Raw genomic sequence first — 6000 nt, forward strand, 5'->3', positions numbered from 1 at the left:
TCAGGTGCCCCGGGCCAGCCGGAGTGACCCCTCAGACAAGAGCACCGCCAACCACAGAACCCCTCCACCATGCCAGGCTGCAGCGGCCCGGGCATCGTCTCCCCAGGCACCACCTTCCCCTTGCTGCCCCCACCCCTGCAAAGTAATTAATCCACCGGAGGAAAGGAATCGGAACGGGGAACGGTGCCGCCCGGCCCCCAAGAGGAGAAACCACCCTCCCCTTGCTGCCCCCACCCTAACAAAGAGATACATCCCACGGGAAAAAAATGCATTCAAATGCGGGTGAAGGAGCCGTCCGGCCCCCAAGGAAGGAGCCCGGGGGAAGCACTCACTCGTAACTTTTGGACTGGAAACACGTGTGTGCCCCACCATTATGGGACCGTCTCCTGTTGTCGCTCTTGTCCTTGGTCCACCATCTTGCGAAACAGCAGACATTCTACTGCCCTCCCTTGGTGCTGTGTCTGCGTCTCCCCTCCAACCCCACTTAATGGAACTCTGCTCCCCTTGTTTTTTGGGTCCTGACCTGAGAAAATCTACTATTTGTATGTATATGTATATAGAGATAACTCTAACCACTAGTATTTGCAGTAGACCTTTGTACTCTCTACCATTCCAATGTGACTCTTAGAGTTTATACATTTATATCTCTTCCTTGAGTGACTTTACAACTTGTACATTTGCAATTTAATTTTATTTTTTTCTGTTTGTATCTCCTCCTTGTGTGACTCTACAACTTGTACATTTGCAATTTTTTTCTGTTTGTATCTCCTCCTTGAGTGACTTTACAACTTGTACATTTGCAATGTATTTGTTTCTGTTTGTATCTCCTCCTTGTGTGACTCTACAAGTTGTACATTTGCAAATTTTTTTCTGTTTCTATCTCTTCCTTATGTGACTTTACAACTTGTACATTTGCAATTTCTTTTTGTAACTCATGTAATCCTAAGTCCTTATGTATCGCAACTGTTTCTTATATAAAGCGCTCTGACACCTTCGGGTAATGTTTGTGCTATATAAAATTGCATTAAATAAAATACAAAAAATAAAAATAAATGGTCGAAACATTCTGGAAAAATTATTGATAGAAATAAGCTAAGCCTATAAAATGTTATATGTTCTCGACACTAGTAGGTTGAGGCCAATCCAGCACAGTTTGTACCTCAGACTTTTCCATACCAGTACAGATGTTAGAGATCTGATATCCCTGAAACATTATTTCTTTTCCATCAAAGAGACATTTCTCAAATTTAGAATACATGGAATGTCTTTGAAAACAATGTCGCTAAATGTTCTATGATCTAATAGCACAGTTATGTGAGGGAGAAAATAGCAACTACTGATGGTTATATACTTCAATTCATGGTAATCTATACACAGTTTTTATTCCCCTCTGGGTTTAGGTATGAAAGAGATAGGAGCCGCAGCAGGCAATATTGAATACCTAATGAATCCCTTGTGTTTGTCTTCCTTAACTGTCAAGGGCTATATCATGCTAAGTGGATTCTGCGCTTCTGGGACAAGGTTTATGGCACAGTCATATTCTCAGTGAGGTGACAGGGTTTCTGCTTATTTGTTATTGAAAACATGAGCAAAATCAATATAGGATTTTGGAATCTTATTCTTTCGGAACTCAGATTCTTCCTTCTCTGACACCTTTTTTCTTTTTTTTTTTTTTTTTTTTTTCCGATTATTGCAGTAACCAAGTTTCTTTTTTTTTTTTTTATATTTTATTTTCATTGGTAAATTCAGACAATCAAAACAAATGCTCAGAAAATAAATAATACAAATATATACAATAAGAATGGGGTACATAGTAGAAAGACGTTATATATTGAACTGAATACCTAGCATAGTATCTAAAGAACATAGAGCATCCGTAAATTAAGTAATTTGAAAAAAATACATTCAACCCATATCTTATATTTTTGAACATAGCAAAACATAACTATGATGCAAAATCGAACACACAAAAGATCAAATAGTTAATAAGAAAAAAGGTCATAATGCACGGAGAAACATAGTAACCAAGTATTTGTTATTGAAAACATGAGCAAAATCAATATAGGATTTTGGAATCTTATTCTTTCGGAACTCAGATTCTTCCTTCTCTGACACCTTTTTTCTATGGAGAACAAAACATTTAATTTCTTGAGCCTGGAACTTTCTTAGGATGATTTGGCTCATCATTAAGCAATAGAACAAGAAAAACAAAATAGATGGAGTCTGTCATTCGATTACAGGATTATTTCACCTCGTCCATGTGGTTCCCAGTAAGCAGACTACATTTTAAGAATCTATGATATCAAACATTCAGAGGGCGATTTCGATGTCGGGTGGAATTGCTTCCGACCGACTCCAACGCAGTCCTGGAACTGACGACACCCAGTTGGCGGTCCCGACCGCATACTTAGGATGCGACCGCACACTGCTCGGTCACATTCATACATTTCCCTATGGGAGCATGCATTACGACTGTAAAGTGGCCCTAAAACATGCTCCCCCAGGGAAATTGGAGGTGTGTTTCGTCCCTGCACCTCTTGGCAGGCACCTCGAGGGGCCTGCCACAGGGTGCAGGGATCAACAGATGGGCCCCATAGGTGTCCCCTTGGCCCCCAACTGGCGGCCGCACACATAAGATTTCCAACATGGTCAATGGGACCTCTGTGCATAGTAATAAGCCCTTGCTGGAAAAATTGTCAATCTGAAAAAACAGACTAATCAGGATTGGATACAGTCACCCTAAGTCTGACTTCTAGGGATAAACAGACCCGTTTACTGACAGATTAAGACACTATCTTAGATGATGGCCTGCATTTCCACTGGAGAGGCATAAGGTAGTTTCCAAACAACAATCCTTTCCCTCCACAGTATGCCTTATGCCTTTCACCTTTATTGGCTCCTCAGTCAAGGCTTTCTCTTGAGAAGTTTCTGAACTGTAGTAATATCATATATGGCGAGTGAGCCCTCTGTTCTTCCTCATTTTTTGTTATGTGTCAAATTTTAAGAGTTGAATGTAACAGAACTGCTGTGGTAGTGGTCAATTCACCATCAGAGGGCATCTTTTAACTCTTTGTTAAGACCTTGATAAAAGGAAGCACCTGCCTCCTCTTCTGTCCAAGCTGGTTGAGCCACTAACTATTGGAATTGACTAACATAGAAGATAAGGCCTTTATTGCCTTGCTTTAGGGTAAGAAATCCCAGAAGGGCCATGCTCAAGGTCTGTCTGTTCTGTACTATCTCCTTAAAATAAGTCATGGTTGGTTCATAATTAGCAAACTAAGGACCCTATCAAGCTATGCTTTCCTTAGTAAAGTAAGACCGAATAAAAATAAATGTAGCTGTAAAAAGGTCAGGCTGGATTTTAGTAATGCCTTAAGCCTTTTTGTAGAGTACAGTCTCAAAGGAATCCATATCTGATATAGTGTCACTCAAACTGTCAAGCTTCAGCTGAAGACATATATCTGCCAAGAGTCCGGTCTGTCCCCAAATTTCCCTGGAGGTAATTACCACGTTAATACCTCACCAGAGAAGGAAGAGGAAAATTGGTAAAGGAGAGAGTAGACACATGAGCTTTTACTGTCAAAAGTTGGTGTTATCATGGAGTAACATCTCCTTGCAGATAGGCCCTATTACTCACTCTTAGATGGTGTAGAGAACAAAGGCTAGATGAGGGTGATAAAAATATAGAGATCTCTACGTAGGTAGTATTTAAGCATTTGAGATAGAATGAAACCTCAGGCCCAAAGAAACTTACAAGCTTACCCAAATCCAGTAAAGATGGTGCATTGATTAGAGCAATTGTTGGCCAGGATTCTGGTGTTGCCTCCCAGGATGCCCAAACATTTGAGGTAAAGAATCAGCACATACACATACAAGTAAACACGACAAACTGGGAAAGCCAAAGAAGGTAACACGGAAAATGGCTATGCAAGGGAGCTGGAAAGGGGTCAAATACAATGGTGAGAGATGCAGGATCGGGTTTGTTGACAAACTATAAGCAGTGGAAAGCCAAAACAACGACAAGTCTTTGCCAGACAAAGATACTTGTGCGTAGGCCCAGGTGATTAGCAGTCTAGCTTCCTAACTCTTTATTGTCCAGTCTTGCACAGTGTACATTCCCTTACCTCTCATTTCTTGGTGTTCTTCCATTGATATCCTGGTAGAAACAGCATCTGTTTGGAAAGGGGAAGGCATAAAAGTGACCTTAGTACTATTTCACAGGAAGGGCCACTCACAAATAATCCTCATATGAGCTTTAGGACTGGAAAGAGGAATCTACTCAGTTGTACAGTAATGTGTGGAAATACACCATTGAGTCCGAGTGGTCCACTGAGTTAACAGTACTATGACGTGCATAGTTTATAAATGGAGAGAGAGGTGTGGCACAGCGGCCAGAGCAGCGGACTCCGAGCACATGGCTAATGGTTCAATTCCCTGAGTCAGCTCAACTCAGCACCATGTGACTCTGGGCAGTAGCTCACTCGGGCTCCCCGACTACCCCCCAGGGCCCTAAAACCTTAAGGGGTGATATGTTTGCACTTTACAGATATGGATCATAAATACATAGGTTAATATGGATACATTTCTATTAGATGGTACCTTCCTACAATTCACAGATCGCTTGAACGCCATGGGGCAGATTTATGTTGGGAAGGCGCCACGTTTGCGTCACGCAACTGCGGCGTAAACGTAGCGCACCCCTACGACCCATTTACACCGTGACGCATCTAGGCAGATGCGTCATGTTGTAAAGCCCTGCGCCACTTGTGAGCGTTCCGGCGCAGGGTGGGCGTTCCGTGGCAGGTGCGCCTTGCAAAAGTGGCTGAGTGTAATCTATAAGATTTCACTCAGTCACTTTCAGGCCAATGCTGCGTCAAAACCCTGCGCCTGCTTGAAGCAGGCGTAGGTCTTGACGCAGCATTGTAAAGATGGGGCACCCCCGAGCCTTGCTGGAGCTGCGTTGCGCTTGCGACGCAACTCCAGCAATGCGTCACCTTTACAGCACAGATGCGTCACGCATCTGTGCCGTTTTTGCCCCACGGTGCGCCGCATTGTAAATGCGGCGCACCATGGGTGGCGGAGCAGCGGCGTAAAATAACTGGCGCATCCCTGGGGATGCGCCAGTTATCATACATCTGCCCCCATGTGTTTTAATACCCAGTGTCACTCAGATTGTGTCTTACTCCCTTTCGATTGTGTCAAGTTAATTCTTCAAGAAAGAAAAAAGAGTTTAACATAACAGCAATGATTACCCACCGTCTGACCAGCAGTGGCTTGCTGAGAGGCTATTCCCACAAAATTTCATATGCTTTCAATAACAGTGAAAATACCAGGAGGTAAAAACATGGCTAGTTTTTAAAATGGATTTTGAAATGTTTCTGTTTTTGCTTGTATGAAGGAAGTTTTACAAGGAAGCAGTAAGAGAAGTCACAGTACATTAAGGGAGTTGAATGAACTGAGTGACCTCCAAATGCTGCTCATAAAACTATAAACAGAAGCTCATTCGTCTAATGAAGTCTGTGCAGTAGAAAAGAACCGCTACTGCCTTGGAGTAGTTCCATTTGGCAGAGCAGAGCTCTGCAGTGTTTGTGAAGGACTCAGCCTCCCTCTTCCCAGAATCATCCGGATGGTTCTAATTTCTAGAAAATGTCCTAATCATGGCCTTGACTTGCATGCTATCAACATCCTTACTTGCTAAAATAAACATTGCGTTCACACGAGCACAAACACTTAGCCGATGTTCCAATCAAATAGCTATGAAGGTTTTCTTTCCAGATATGCAGATGTCTCTTCTGTGGATGTACGACTGCCAGGCACTTGATGTTTGTCCTTCTTCATACATAATTTATTGTTCAATTCCTAGAGTAGGGTTTTTTAACCAGATGCGAAAATAGTGCACCCATTTTCAATTCAATTGTAGGCAGCCCCCTACAAACCACCCTACCTACTAATCTACCTATTTTCCCAAATCCATCCTCCTTTTTACCCATCCAAATTCTC

At 42.5% G+C, this 6000-nt stretch overlaps 1 long non-coding RNA gene across 1 annotated transcript in view; it reads left to right on the forward strand.

Annotated features, from left to right (window-relative positions):
- Window positions 1-5603, forward strand: part of LOC147733531 (uncharacterized) — an 89819-nt gene extending 84216 nt beyond the window's left edge. Inside the window, exon 3 of the long non-coding RNA XR_015308531.1 lies at window positions 5399-5603. This is a non-coding gene — a long non-coding RNA (uncharacterized LOC147733531). The remainder of the gene's footprint in view (window positions 1-5398) is intronic.
- The last annotated feature ends 397 nt before the right edge of the window (window positions 5604-6000 follow it).

This window comes from Lissotriton vulgaris, chromosome 2_1, assembly GCF_964263255.1.
Source record: "Lissotriton vulgaris chromosome 2_1, aLisVul1.2, whole genome shotgun sequence".
In the NCBI taxonomy this organism is placed as follows: Eukaryota; Metazoa; Chordata; class Amphibia; order Caudata; family Salamandridae; genus Lissotriton; species Lissotriton vulgaris.